The sequence below is a fragment of the Talpa europaea genome (assembly GCF_964194135.1).
Source record: "Talpa europaea genome assembly, chromosome: 5".
Lineage (NCBI taxonomy): Eukaryota > Metazoa > Chordata > Mammalia > Eulipotyphla > Talpidae > Talpa > Talpa europaea.
This window is the reverse complement of record NC_140071.1, coordinates 79,525,141-79,541,502: the sequence shown is the minus strand read 5'-3', so window position 1 is coordinate 79,541,502 and position 16,362 is coordinate 79,525,141.

Here is a 16,362-nt window from a genome sequence, read left to right as displayed (position 1 = left end):
TTATTTCATAAAATTATTTTGTATATTTTCAGTGGCTTGCTGCAAATTTCCTTTACCATGCTGAAATAATGGTCTTTGAAACTTCAGGTCAACAGATATCAGTGTTAGAAAAAAAATTAACACTCAAAATTTCAGGCATTTATACATAGATTTTGCACACAGGTTTTGTTTACTTTGTATTACAAATATTTGTTGTTGTCCCTGAAAGCATATTTTACCTAATAACAAACTGGTTAAGTCCTAAACTTACTCTTATATAACCTACATAGAATTTTAAGTTCTATGTAACTCATCAAATTATGCAGTTTTCTAGGCCTATAAGAACAAAATACACAAACTTGGTAACATAAACAGTAGACTTTATTTTCCCATAGTTCTGGGTATTAGAAGTTTGAGATCAAGGCATTGGCAATGTTGGTTCATTCTGTAGGTTATGATGTAAAATATGTTCAGTGCCTCTTTATTAGTTTCTAGCAGGTTTCTGGCATCTTCAGTGTTCCTTAGTTTCTTGCTGCATCACCCTGATCTCTATCCCATCTATGCTTGGCATTCTCACTGTGTCCTTTCAGAAAGAATTGGCTGGGTGGACACAGCCAAATTAGATTAGGAACCACCCTAATGATCTTTCCAAACCTGATCACCTGAAAGAGTCCTATTTTTTTTTAAGATTTATTTATTTATGCATACAAGAACTGGGGTACAGGCCAGAGGTACAGGGGTGGAGGTGAGAATATCCGCTAGACACAGAGTAGGGAACAGGACAGGCAGACTGGCTAAAATACATTGCTGAGGGGAGCAGTGGCCTACACAGTAGAGGTCTGCTGCCCCAGGAGGGTAATTCCCTGGCAGGCTGGGGATGGAACTCATGATGCAGAGGCTGCAGATAGCTTCACAGTGCTGTGCTTAACCCCTTGCACCACCAGGGAGGCACGTATCCTATTTTTAAATACAGTCACATTCACAGGTATTGGAAGTTAAGACTTCATCTGCAGGACACAATTCAACCAGATATATATGAAAGGCTCATTGCATATGTACAAGAAGGTTACAATTTCTAGTGAAATATACATGGCATGCAACCATTCCAGGCCAGGTAGGTTCATTGTCCATTCTCACAGATGAAAAGAGAATTTTGGAGCCTTCAGTGGATTTTGGAGGTCTTTAATGTGTTGAGGGCACCATATACATAGGCAGGCAGAGAGACACTGTGAGAGACAGTGTTGGAACACTGAAAAATGCAGAGCAGCAACTCCCCTACTTTGCCCCCTTTATACTGTTAGGTGCATAGTCACACAACTGTTATATTTTGCAAAGCAAGGCCTATCTGCTATTTGCTAGATGTCTGAATGGTGGAAGATAGCACTTCAAGGTGTGGGTTCTTTGCTGTGTGTAAGGCGAAGAATAGTTTGATTTTAGCTCATTTTTACCATAAACATTGAAGGTGACCTAATACTTCTGAAATCATTATCATATTTAGCCTGGGCAGGTGGAAAATAAAACCACATTGTTTTGTTGCATTTCTTATTTTATCAATGATCTGACAGATTATTACAAGTAAAATATTGGCTATTTACTTTTTGTCATATGAAGTTATACAAATTGAGGACTTTGTTTTGGAAAAGTTTACAATACTGCATTTATAAGAGGATCAAAAATATAAAATCACTCAAGTTTACTAACTGCAATTTAAGAAAAAAGTTACATTTTTTCAGTTTTGCATTCATTTCTCCTTTGCAGAATTTCGATTGCATTCTGAGCGTTAGACATTGTGAACAATCCTTGAATCCTATAATTCTGTGATTTATACTGTTAATTACTGAAAACATCTGATTGGTAAAGAAAAATTTATGCTTTTTTATTATTGAATAAAACAATGACCTATTAAATACATGTTTCAATGGGAAGTTATCTTTATATTTTCTAGGAATAGCAGTATGCTTTTATTTGACACTCATGAAAAATTATCTTTAGGTATTAATTTCATAAATTTAGTTGAGATCAAGCAGATTAGACACAGAATCTGGGAAAGTAGCCTTTACTAAAAGTTTACTCTGACACCTTAGTAAAACAGTATATAAAATGCTATCACTCTTACACAAAAAAATAGAATAACTGATGTTATATTAAATTTGTCTCACAATTATATAAAAAATAAGGACTTTGGAAGTAATAACCACTCTCCAAAAATATGGGAATAAGTGTTACATTCCATGTAATCCTTTAGAATTACATTGATCCCTATTCACTCCTTCAGTGATTTATGAGATAAATTAAAATGAGAATTTTTATTTTTGTACCACTGTCTGTATTTTCAAAAGTCATTTTGCTACAAGATTTAAGACCTATTTAGCCATGGAAAGAGAAGATAAATTCTAATAATGAACTTTCCTCCCCCCATGATATCACCTGCTAGGAATAATGCCAAACCCAGCTTCAAATATTTTAATACTTGATTGTAAAGAAAATTACATGTGACTGCCACTCATGAAGATAAAGTCATAATCCTCAAATATATATCAGTCTGGATATCTGAATTATCTATATAGCTGTTCTAGACCTTTTAAATAGTAACATTTAAACATTTTAGCTACTTTGAATAGGTACATTTCCTATATCTACTATGCACTTCACTGTCTTGTTAAGTAGAAATGTTTAATGAAACTCTTGGTACATTATTCTATAAGATTTGTTATTTAATATAGAAAAAATATATAGAAAAATGTAATTTTGACACAGAGGTATAATGAAAAGATTTAGTCTTGAGGGGATTTGATCTAAAATAGATGTCCTGAATTTTCTTTCTTGATGTTAGGTTTTTAATTTTTGTTGCCTCATTACAGAAACTGCCTTGTGAAAAACTGATACAACCTGGACTGATGTTACCTTCTACTATGTAGTTTGTCTTATTATACAGAAAATCATATACTTATATTAATCACCAATACTCTAAGTTTTGTCTCGGACTAAGCAGCACTGGATCAAAAAAGTACACTCCATAATTTTATATATTTTCTTCTATGCTAAGTACCATACTTTGAAATAACATAAGACAAACAAATTTTTCATCTTTTCAAGAATTAAACAAGGTGCCTTCCTGGTGGTGCAAGGGGTTAAGACACAACACTATGAAGCCATCCATAAGCCACTACAGCATGAGTTTGATCCCCAGCCAGGAAGGAGACCCATGTGGTGCAGCAGACCTCTCCTGTCTCCACCGCTGCTCCCCTCAGCAGTGTATTTCAGTCAATCCAACTGTTCTGTTCCTCACTCTGTCTCTGGTGAATCTTCTCATACCCCACACCTCTGGCCTGTACCCCAGTTCCTGTATGCATGGCTAAATAAATCTTAAAAAAAAAAAGAATTAAATAAAATTTTGATGTGGTAGTTTGCTATATAAATTCAGTAAACTGTGTGTAAAAGAGGCAATTCTGTAGACAAGATTCCAAGATTTTCTTAGTACTTGAGATTTATAAGAATTATTGTATTAACTAATAGCAAAAATCATATTTAAAAATTTTTCATATTGTGAATACTGGATCACAAATCAAAAAAGTTTTTGTTAACATGAGTTTTATAGTTGTCTCAGCTGTTAAATATAATAATACCTAGATATAATTACTAAATATAAAGTCTATTAAATATATGTATAATTTCTATATATAGACACATTTTTAATTTCTAACTGTCTAATACTAAATTTCATGTGAAAACTGCTTAATCCTTTCCTAGAAATTTAGGGATAACTATTGAAAAGGTATGACTTGGAGGGGGCGGAGCAACATGGCGGCGAGGAGACGCTGCGAGTAAGATCTCCCATTAAAAAAAGTTAATAGGGAGGAAAAGCAGCAGGTCCCAGTGAGAACTGGGACACGGAAGATAAATGGACGACTCCAGCAAACTACCCGAAGAAGAAAGTGGCCATAAAAGAGGACCAGAAGGGAGGAAAGCGCAGAACCCTGCTCCCCTCCCCCACCAACAAAGTCCGCACTCTCCGACCAGCAGAGAGGAGGGAAAAAAAAACCAAAAAAAACAAACTAAAACGACCAACAAGAACAAACTACGCAGCAAGCGGGACTGTGAGTGGAAAGGAACTATCTCAGCCACCACACCCTGTGAAAGGGAGCTGCGGAGAACCCTGCAGGATTCGACGCAGAGGTGAGCTCCAGGCACCATTAAAGAGAGCCCCCCCCCAGGAGGAGACCAGCACCAGCACACAGCCCCGGGCCGCCCGGTAAGCATGCGCGGAAAAGCGGCGCTCTGGAAAAGCAAACGCGGATCGGGATCGGGATTGCGCAGAAAAGTGGCGCACTAGAAAAGCAAATGCGGATAGGAATCGTGATCACCGCGGAAAAGCAGTGCGGTTGAAAAGCAAACGCGGATCCGGTTCGCAGCTGCTCAGGTCTCCGTGCCTGCGACCTAGGCTTGAGGGGAGACGCGCGGAGGACATCACTGAGTGAGCAGGAACCAGGTGCCCAGGCACAGGAGCATGATTCAAAAGGCGCCATTCCCGCGCCACTGAACTGGGCTACAGCCCGCATCCTGGAACTGAGGGCTTGGAACTGAGACCCGGGGCACGAAATTAGGGGCGTGGGTTCCCCACGACGGTGGGGCACAAGGCAGACACAGCACCCCAAAGCCGTTGAGGTTTACCCTACCATTCCCGCTCTGTTCCCTGTCCCAAGGAGTGGAAAATCAGCTCCCCAAGGGCTCTAGGAGAGATCTCTGGCGCCACCCAGCGACTTGAAACCAGCAGAGGCTCCTGGAGGAGCCAGTGGCCAGCTGGGGAGATAGCCCACGCCGGGCCCCTTCCGACCAGTAGTCTGAGCCCACAGGGGGAGTGAGCACCCACAGCTGGGGCAGACCGGGCACGCAGAAGAGTGTGCCTGAGACCGGACGCGCAGGGAGTGTTTCCCACATCACCATTTTAAAACAGGGACATTAATTCAGTAAAGACTACCTGCAGAAGGCTTCCTCAGGAACCAGAGGTGAGCGGGGGAAGTTCGCCCACGCCAGACCCCCTCTGGCCTGCAGTCCAAGCCCAGAGGGGGAGCAGGAACCCACTGCCGGGCAGACCAGGTGCACAGGGGAGTGTGTCCCCACATCGGCATTTTAGAACAGGGACCTTTCTCCAGTAAAGACTGCTTGAAACTGACATATGGCTCCTGGAGGAACCAGAGGGGAGCAGAGAAGCTCACCCAAGATGCCGGCCAGTCCCAACAACACAGTGTCCCAACGCATACGGCAAATTAGAAAACAGACAGTAGGGAGTAGAAAACCACACGCAACCTAGCAACTCCCCAGGGAAAAAGCACACCACAAAAAGAAAACCAGCCCCCAGATTGCAACGACAGTAACTTGGAAGAACTTCTGAGCCTTCTAGAAAGAGAATATAAAATTGCCGTGATTAAAAAACTGACAGAAGTCATAAAGGAAAACAATGATAAGGGAAAAATAATCAATGATCAGAAGAATGCAATTAAGTCCCTTGAGAGGGAAAACAATGGTCAGAAGAAAGAAATTGAGTCCCTAAAGAGGGAAGTAAAAGAAATGCAGGAGATCAAAGAATTAATGGAAGAACTAAAGAATTCTGGGAAAAGCAAGGAAAGCAGAATAGATGAAATGGAAGAAAGAATAAGTACTCTTGAAGACACAGAAATAAGAAGAACCAAAACAGAAAAGGAAAGAGAAGTACGAAGGAAAAAGAACGAAGAAAGACTTCGGGAACTATCTGACTCCATGAGGAAAGGAAATATAAGAGTTATAGGAATACCAGAAGGAGAGGAGAGAGATGTAGGACAGAGAAAATATTCAAAGAGATAATTGAAGAGAACTTCCCAAATGTGAAGAAGGAGCTGAAAATTGATATACAAGAGGCAAGAAGAACACCAAACTTCCACGACGAAAGGAAAAATACAGCAAGACACATAATAGTAAAGCTCCCAAGAATCCAGGACAAGGAAAAAATAATGAAGCTGGCAAGAGGGAAGAAACAGATAACATTCAAAGGAAAGCCAATCAGGCTGACATCAGACTTCTCCGAAGAAACACTAAGGTCAAGGAGAGAGTGGAGGGACATAGTCAACAGACTCCAAGAAAACAGATGCCAACCAAGAATACTCTATCCCGCAAAGCTCTCCTTCCTCTTTGAAGAAAGAATATGGACCTTCCCAACAAACAGAAACTCCGGAATTTCATTACAACTAAACCCCCACTCCAAAAAATAATACAAGGAGTCCTAAAGCCAGAACCTCAGAGGGACGAATAACAATGAAAGTAGGCCAAAAAAAAAAAGTTATTAAAAGAATAAATAAATAAAATGAAAGGAAAGACAAACACAATGGCAAATACAGATGCTATCATATCAATATTAACTCTAAATGTAAATGCACTAAACTCTTCAATAAAAAGACACAGAGTTGCAGCCTGGATTAAGAAACAAAACCCAACCTTTTGCTGTGTGCAGGAAACTCATTTAGCTACAAAAGATAAAAATAGGCTCAAAGTTAAAGGATGGAAAACAATCCTACAAGCAAATGGACCAAAAAAGAAAGCAGGAACAGCTATACTTATATCAGATAAAACAGATTTCAAACTCAAAAAGATAAAAAGAGACCCCAATGGTCACTACATTATGATCAAGGGGACAATATTTCTAGAAGAAATAACACTCATTAACATATACTCACCAAACGAAGGAGCACCAAAACATATCAGAAAACTGTTGTCCTCTCTGAAAACAGACATCAGAGAAAACACATACGTAGTGGGAAACTTCAACACACCACTATCAACAATGGATAGATCAACAAGACAAAAAATAAGTAAAGAAACTAAAGCTCTAAATAAGGACCTAGAGCAATTGGGCTTAACAGACATCTATAGAACACTAAACCCCAAAAAAACGGAGTACACATTTTTCTCAAGCGCACACGGATCATTCTCCAGGATCGATCACATACTGGGGCACAAGACAAACATCAACAGATACACCAAGACTGAAATCATATCAACCATCTTTTCTGACCATGAAGGCATCAAACTAGAAATAAACCATAAAAAGAGGGCAAGGAACTTTCCTACCTCATGGAGATTAAAAACCACACTACTGGAAGACCATTGGACTAATGAGGAGATCAAAGAAGAAATTAAAAAATTCTTTGAATTGAACGACAAGGAGGACACCAATATCCTAAATGTATGGGATGCAGCAAAAGCAGTAATAAGAGGAAAATATATAGCAATAGAAGCTCACATCAAGAAACAAGAAAGAACGCAAAGAAACAACCTAATCTTGAAGCTCAAAGATCTAGAAAAAGAACAACAAAAAACCCCAAAACCAGTAGAAGAAAAGAAATAATAAAAACCAAAGCAGAAATAAATGAAATTGAAACTAAAAAAACAATCCAAAAGATCAATGAAACCAAGAGCTGGTTCTTTGAAAAAATCAATAAAATAGACAAACCCCTAGCCAGGCTCACAAAGGAAAAAAGGGAGAAAGCACAAATAAACAGGATCATCAATAAAAGAGGAGAAATCACAACGGACACAGCAGAAATCAAAAGAATAATCAGTAACTACTATGAACAGTTATATGGAAACAAGTTTAACAATATAGAGGAGATGGACAATTTCCTACAACTCTACAATCACCCAAAGCTAGATAAAGAAGAAATAGAACACTTAAACAGACCAATTACAATTAGCGAAATTGAAATGGTAATCAAAAACCTCCCCAAAAACAAAAGCCCAGGACCTGATGGATTTACAAATGAATTCTACCAAACATTCAGAGACGAATTAGTGCCTATCCTTCACAAACTCTTCCAAAAAATTGAGAAGGAAGGGACAATACCAAACACGTTCTATGAAGCCAACATTACACTAATACCAAAACCGAACAAGGACAACACAAAAAAGGAAAACTACAGGCCAATCTCCCTAATGAACACTGATGCAAAAATCCTCAATAAAATTTTAGCCATCAGAATCCAACAATGTATCCATAAGATAATTCACCACGACCAAGTTGGATTCATTCCAGGGGCACAAGGATGGTTTAACATCCGAAAATCAATCAACGTTATCCAACACATCAACAAAAAGAAATATAAAAACCATATGATAATATCAATAGATGCTGAGAAAGCTTTCGACAAAGTGCAACACCCATTCATGATAAAAGCCCTTGAAATTCTTGGGATACAAGGAACATACCTCAACATCATAAAGGCCATCTATGACAAGCCAACAGCCAGTATCATTCTCAATGGTGAAAAGCTGAAAGAAATTCCATTAAGATCTGGAACAAGAGAAGGATGTCCACTCTCACCACTGCTTTTCAATATAATACTGGAAGTCCTAGCCAGAGCAATAAGACAAGAGAAAGACATCCAAGGAATCCAAATAGGAAAAGAAGAAGTCAAACTATCACTATTTGCAGATGATATGATAATATACATAGAGAACCCCAAAAACTCCTCAGAAAAACTAATTCAACTCATCAATCAGTTCAGTAAAGTGGCAGGATACAAAATCAACACGCAAAAGTCAGTAGCCTTCCTATACACAAACAATAAATCTGAAGAAGAAGAAATCAAAAAAACCATCCCTTTTTTTATTGAAACAAAAAAAATCAAATACTTGGGAATAAATCTAACAAAAGAGGTAAAGGACCTATACAAAGAAAACTATAAAACACTGTTAAAAGAAATAGAAGAAGACACAAAGAAATGGAAAGACATCCCCTGCTCATGGATTGGAAGAATAAACATTATTAAAATGGCCATCCTTCCAAAAGCAATATACAGATTCAATGCTATTCCAATCAAAATTTCAATGTCATTCTTCAAAGAAATTGAACAATTATTGATGAAATTCATATGGAATCACAAAAAAACCCCGAATAGCCAAAGCTCTCCTGAAAAAAAAAGAAGGGAATGGAGGCATCACACTCCCAGACTTCAAACTATACTACAAAGCCATAATCATCAAAACTGCATGGTATTGGAACAAGAACAGACATACAGACCAATGGAATCGAATAGAAAATCCAGAAATAACCCCACAGATTTATGGTCAACTACTCTTTGACAACGGAGCAAAGACTATGCATTGGAGCAAAGAAAGTTTGTTCAATAAATGGTGCTGGGAAAACTGGGTCGCTTCATGCAAAAGAATGAAGCTTGACCACTACCTCAAACCATACACAAAAATCAACTCAAAATGGATTAAAGAACTAGACATAAGACCCAAAACCATAAAATATATAGAAGGAAATATAGGCGAAACACTACGTGATTTGCACATCAAAGACATCTTTACAGACACATCACCCAAAGCAGTGATAGTGAAGGCAAAGATAAACAGCTGGGACTACATCAAAATAAAGAGCTTGTGCACAGCAAAAGAGACAATAACTAAAACAAAGAGAAACCCCACCAACTGGGAGAACATTTTTGCACCCAACACTAATGATAAAGGACTGATCATAAAAATCTGCAAAGAGCTGATGAGACTCAACAACAACAAAGAAAATAATCCAGTCAAAAAATGGGCAGAAGAGCTAAAAAGAATCTTCTCTGAAGAGGAAATGCAAATGGCCAACAGGCATATGAAAAAATGTTCAACATCACTTGTCATCAGGGAAATGCAAATCAAAACTACCATGAGATACCATCTTACACCTGTGAGAATGGCACATATTAAAAAAACTAGCAACAACAAATGTTGGCGAGGGTGTGGAGAAAAAGGAACTCTTCTGCACTGTTGGTGGGAGTGCAAACTGGTCCAACCATTATGGAGAGCTGTGTGGAGATTTCTGGACCTACTAAACATAGAGCTTCCATATGATCCAGCAATTCCAGTCCTAGGTATTTACCCAAAGGACACAGAAACATCAATTCCAAAGAACACCTGCACCCCTATGTTTATAGCAGCACTGTTTACAATAGCTAAGCTTTGGAAACAACCCAAATGCCCAAAAATAGATCACTGGATCAAGAAGATGTGGTACATATACACCATGGAATATTACTCAGCATTCAAAAAAGATAAACACACGCAATTTGCAGCAACATGGATGGCGCTGGAAGGGATCATGCTCAGCGAAATAAGCCAGGAAGAAAAAGAAAAATACCGGATGGTCTCACTCATAGCAGGAATCTAGAAAACTTAAATAAGGGACCAGGAAAATGAATAACTATAAGAAAGTGAAAATCAAAATCAACAAAAAACTATGAACCAGAGACACTTTTAGGGGGGGCGGGGGCGGGAGGGGAGGGATTGGGGTCAGAATGGGGGGGCTGCAATTGTATGGGGAATATAACAATAAAATTTATTATTTAAAAAAAAAGAAAAGGTATGACTTAAAATAATAGTAATAGAGCACATAAAATACATTTTCAGTAAACTTGGAGGTAAACAAAGAGGGAAATAATAATTTTCCAGAACTGCTAAAACTGAAGTACTACATTAGATCCTAAGTAGTTGCTCATTGGGGAAAATATACTCTTAATCAATATGACAGAGAACAAGAAAACAATTGATATCTAAATCAGATATAAAATTAGAAGTCACAGAGAAGAGCATTCAGTCACAAATCCTGCTTTCTATTTAGTTATTTCTCAAATGTGGAACTCTTGGGAATATGCCCTAATGTAAGAAGAGAGATTATTAATAATACTATTATAGTTGATCATAAACTAGGCAAAACAGGGGAAACCTAACTGTTTAATAGTAACAGCATTAATCTTCAGCATGTCCACATGATGGATCATCCTGCTCATGAAATCTATTTTGCAATTATATTATATATTCTGAGCATTAACATACTAGGAAAAGGTTAAATTGTTCAGTAGCACTAATAGTCAAGATTGATTAATAGCGTTCCTAAACCAAAAATATCATATTTTCTCAAAAAAATGTACTAAATAAGAGATGAGTTTCCTTAAGGAAAAAAAAAAAAAACTAATCCTATGTGATAAAGATAGTTTAACTGAAGAGATCAAAGCAAACTAACCAAAATAAATGAGAGACATATTGGATAAAAAATATTGGAAAGTATCAGCTGGTAGTTGGAGAGTTCCTATCCACGTAGTTCTGTATTTTCACAAATAATTTTGGTCTGTGCAATTTTTAAAAATTTAGGATTACAGCCCTAAAAATTGTCCTATTGAATGATCATTACCTTAAGAGTTGTGACTGACAATTCTCTCCTTTGTTGCAAATTCTTATATTTCTATTCTTCTCTCAAGAACATCATTTATAGTATGTAATATTTTATAAAGGAGTACAATTAAGAGAAAGACAAAAATATTTTAAAGTTAAATCTAAAATAATAAATACAAGGTTGTTGCAACATATACACTTCGAATGTTCCTTGTCATCTGAGTTTTCTGTGGCCAGAATTGTATTTAACATACTATAGGAATGGTGAGAATCTTGGGGATTATGTACCTAGAGGTTAATTTTATTACATAAACATTTAGACGGAAACAAATAGTGTAGCACTCCACCCCAGAGTACAGGCTACAGTAAATAGTAATTGGAGAGTTGTTAGATGATAGGAGGCAGTGCTATTTTATCAATCATTTAGTGAATTTGAACAGTTTTTAGGTTTGAGTACTTTTGATTTGGCATACCAACAAAATGAGCATTAACATCATTTTGGCTTCATTTTAGAACCATAAAACTAAAATAAAATTAAAAAAAGCTTAGGTGGAGAAAATAAAGTGGACAGATGAGGTTTTTTCTTTAATGTTTGCAAAAAATTTCATATTTATTTTCAAAGTTTAAAGTGTAAATTGAAGTTTAAGAGTGGTGTTTTAAACTCACACTACAGGGGCCTCCCTAGTGGCGCAAGGGGTTAAGCACCACACTATGAAGCAATCCCCAGCCTCTGCAGAAAAAGTTTGTTTCCAGCCTGCCAGGGAGCAACCCACATGGCGAAGCAGACCTCTCCTGACTTACCCACTATTCCCCTCAGCAGTGTGTTTCTGTCTATCTGCCTGTTCTGTTCCCCACTCCATCTCTGGTGAATCCTCTCACCACCCGCATAACTGGCCTGTACCCCGGCTCTTGTATGTATCTCTGGCCTGTACCCCAGCTCTTGTATGTATAAATAAATCTTAAAAAAATAAACTCACAGTACATATACATATTTATATGTAATAATACATATGTGTACATATATATGTATATGTAAGTAACAAGTTGTAGTAAATATTTATTATTTATTTTATATTATACTACCTCATATAAGAGGGTTTTTTAATGTTTCACATATACAGCTTGCTTTATTTACATATACAGCAATGTGTGCATATGCTATATTGTGATCATCACTAAAAGTCTATTTTGCATCCACTAGCATACTATTGACCCCTTTTACCTGTTTTACCTGTTCCCATCCCTTAATCCTCTGATAACCACCATTTTATTGTGAAGAGTTTAGGAGTATGTGTTTGCTTTAGTTTGTTTGTTTGCTTACTTATTTTCTTTATTTTCAATATTTTCTACCTGCAATCCAGGAAACTCAAAACTATGGTAATACTTAGTTTAGTGGCTTATAGAATTTTTTAGGGGCTAAATGTAGAATTTTTTGGCTTTTTCAACTAACTGGTTGTTAATAGTCTTCTTTCTTATTTGCATAATGGTAGCTGAGTCAGGAGAATAAGGAAACCCAAAGAAAGTATGAATAGACTTGATATTTGGGGATTGGCTTGCATGTTACGCTACACTCTGAAAAGAAGGGCAAATTCGTTTTAGGTAAAGTTTCCTTCTTCTTTATGCACCTGCAGTGACAATCTCTATTTTGTCTCTGACATAAGGAACTCCATTTTTATTTTGGTTCTACAGTAATTTACTTAGTATTACTGGGTCATGAGATCAAAATTTCTATTAACCACCAGTTTGTACTGTTTTTTTTTTTTAAATTTAACTAAACTCAATTCTATTCTAATCTATTCTATTCTATTCAAGTAATTAAATGCAATGTTAGATAATTATTCATTGGCCATTTATTCTGGATTTCATTGTTTCAAATAAAAGTGATTCATTTTAAGTAAATTAATGGAGGTATTTTACATCAATGTTTTCAAATCAGAATACACTGAAATTCTCATGGATGCTTCATTCCTTTGTATTTATGCTGAATTTTAGACCATTTACACACATCCATTTTTATTAAGGTTTCAGTAACTTTTATTGAAATGTCAATGAACTTATCCTGCCCCATAAGTTAAGAACCTTTGATATGAATTTTTATCTCTGATTGACTTGTTTTTTAAGATCATGTTAAAACTACCACATTAATCCAAAAAGTTTTAGGGCTTAATAATTAAACTTATCCATCTTCTTCAAATATGTAAGCTATTTGAAAGTTTGAGTTTAAAACATAGAACTTCCCTTTTGTGATTTTTATTATCTATTTTTCAATAATTACAAAGAATAAGTCAATAATATAATTTTTTAATTTGGCATAGCTAGGGTTTAGCAATTTTATTCTCTGATTAATGATATTCTAAAGTAAAATCAGAAAGGTTTTCCACCAGATGTCTTTATTCAGTATGTATTTTATATTAGAGATTTTAGTAATATATGTTTAGAAGGAATATGACGTATGTGTATATATATATATATACACACATATATGTATATGTATATATACATATGTATGTATTTACATACATATATACATATGTATGTATGTGTATATATATATAGCATATATATATGGTACTTTTGTAATAGGAAACTCTTTGAGGATAATGAATTAGAGAAAGTGTGAGAGAGAGATCTATATAGATTCATTTATTTATTTTTCAGTGTCAGAAGATCAATTATGTTCCTTTGAGCAGCTTCTGGAGAACTTAGCCAAATGGAATTACTTCTTTGTGAGAGAACTATCAGCTTAGCTTTATATTACTAGATAGATTTAAAATATATCTGTGGAGAAAAGAAAAGTTGTTTCATTAAATCTTGTCTCTATTGTACTTCTCAAATTGCGCCAAAACATTTTTCTCCAGATTGCTCCTCTAGTTACATTACATCATGTAAAACAGATACAAAGATTTTGCAAAATGCCCTTCATTTCTAAACAAGTGATTAAGTACCACTAATATCATTATGTCATAATCATGGTTTTTGTAGTATCCTAGTTAATTGCTGGAGATTAATGCTCATTAAATTGTAAATAATTTATATTATGTGAGCAATTGCTTAGATGTTCTATCATAATAATTGTATACTTATAAAATGAAGTATCAGTAGGGAATAGAAAAGAAAGAGCAATCAAATTGTTAAAAAAATCAATATATTTTCATACATAAATTTATTCATTGATAAATTTAGGATATAAAATCAATTACAAAATGTATGTGTAACATATAAGAGACTTCACTTGATTTACTCTTAGGAAAGATTTTTTTTTTTTCCAGTAAGTTTCAAATTTGTGAGACTACATATGACAAAAAATATTTTATGTTCAATCCCATCATGATCAAGAACAACTGAATAAAATGTGATTTGCTTGACCCAAGATAAACCTGTGATTCTAAGAGATGTTTGTACTGGGGATAATACCCTTGCTATTTTGATATTCAGATGGTGATCATTTCCCCAATTTCTGTTATCCAACATTCTTCTGTTATCTAGGTTATTCCCCCTTCACCCAAATATGAGTAGTGTTGATAGCAGGTATTTAAACATGTTAACTCTCATTTTTCTTCAGTTAGTATAGTAGCTCAATCAAGCAATATACTTCTCTTTAATTATAATTATCTTTCAGAAAGTGAATTGAAGGAGGGAGCGTACAAATTGCATTTACTTACAAAAATGTAGAATAGTTCTGAATGAAAATCTGATGTCCCTTTTGAGGTTCTCTAGTGGTAATGACAGAGAATGCATAAACAGAAATGATGGGCTCATTATTTTTGTTCATACATAATTATCGAACAGGAAACTTAAATGATTTTTCTTTTCCTGTGAAAGTTTATTTCATAGAAAGTTTGGGATGTGGATGAGCTTGACTAGAACATTAAACCTTTTGCTGAAGGCATTTTTTTTTTTTGTGGGACATTATGTAAAAATAATTAAATAATTATACACCTAACCTTAACATATTCCTTTAGCTTACAGTGTTATGATTATAATATCCAAAGCCTTAAAACTGAAACTATATATAATAAATAAATGCATTATCTTTAAAAAGGAAAAGAGAGTCCACCCATAACATGGAAGGATAGAGGCTGAATTTACTCTTTCCCTTAGCAATAATTAAAAAAATAATATGTTCACAGTTGTAGGGTAAATGGTTTTCAGGTTTTTCTGCCCTACTTCCTTTAGGAGTACCCTGCCTGATGGGATACCTGCATTTGTTACATTGTTTTAAGTTATGTTGTTTTCTTCTGTGGGCCATGGGTGCGGTATTCAAGTATCTGCCAAGAGAAACAGAGTCAGGAGAGAGAAGCAGGAGAAAGAGGAGGAGAGAAGGGGATAAAGACCACCAGAGAAGCCCAGAGTAAAGAATTGTCTGTGGCTTGGAGGCCTACCGGCTCCTGGCCCCCCGGCACCCCTGCCTGCCATGTACCTTGTTCCTGCACTGCAAGTAAAAGCTCAATAAAAGACTGAGAAAGACACTGAGGGCTCCAGGATTCTCCTTTACCCCTCTAGTCTGCCCGGATCATAAAGAAAACCTGCTCTGTGCCCATCCCGGCTCTACAATAGTGAAAGAGAAGTTAGCAAATGGACACAGGTAGTCAGTTAGGAACAGGAGGTCTCAAAGTCCATTATCTCGAAGTCCATTTATCAGTCTGATTGGAGAACAATCATGTACCAGGAGGGTGCAACCCCCATCCCCCAATCCAATGAAGAATGGAGTGTTCAGAACACACACACACACACACACACACACACAAATTACGCAGTGGTAAAGCAACAGAGCAATGCCAGTTTCGGGAAGACAGGCCAGGTAATGCAGGTGAACTCAGTCAACCTCGGTAGCCTAGGAAAACCCAACAAACTCAGAGGACCTTGGTAGACCAGGAGACCCTGTGGGACCAGTCAATCAGCAAGAGGCAAAAATGTGAAAATGTGAAAGCACCCAACAATCAAAACCCTATTCCTTGCCTACTATACACATACAAGCACCTGCTATTCACCCCCTCAGCAGCTACCCACTCTCTGCTTGGAGAGCTTTCCTATCCTTCCTCTTGTCTATCAATTGACTATCCATTCAGGAACCCTCTCCACTTGGAGAGTTTTCATAGCCTTCTTCCTATATATCAATAAATCTCTTGCTTTTATGTAACTTTGGCCTTTTTTTTTTTAGATTTATTTATTTATACATACAAGAGCTGGGGGTGT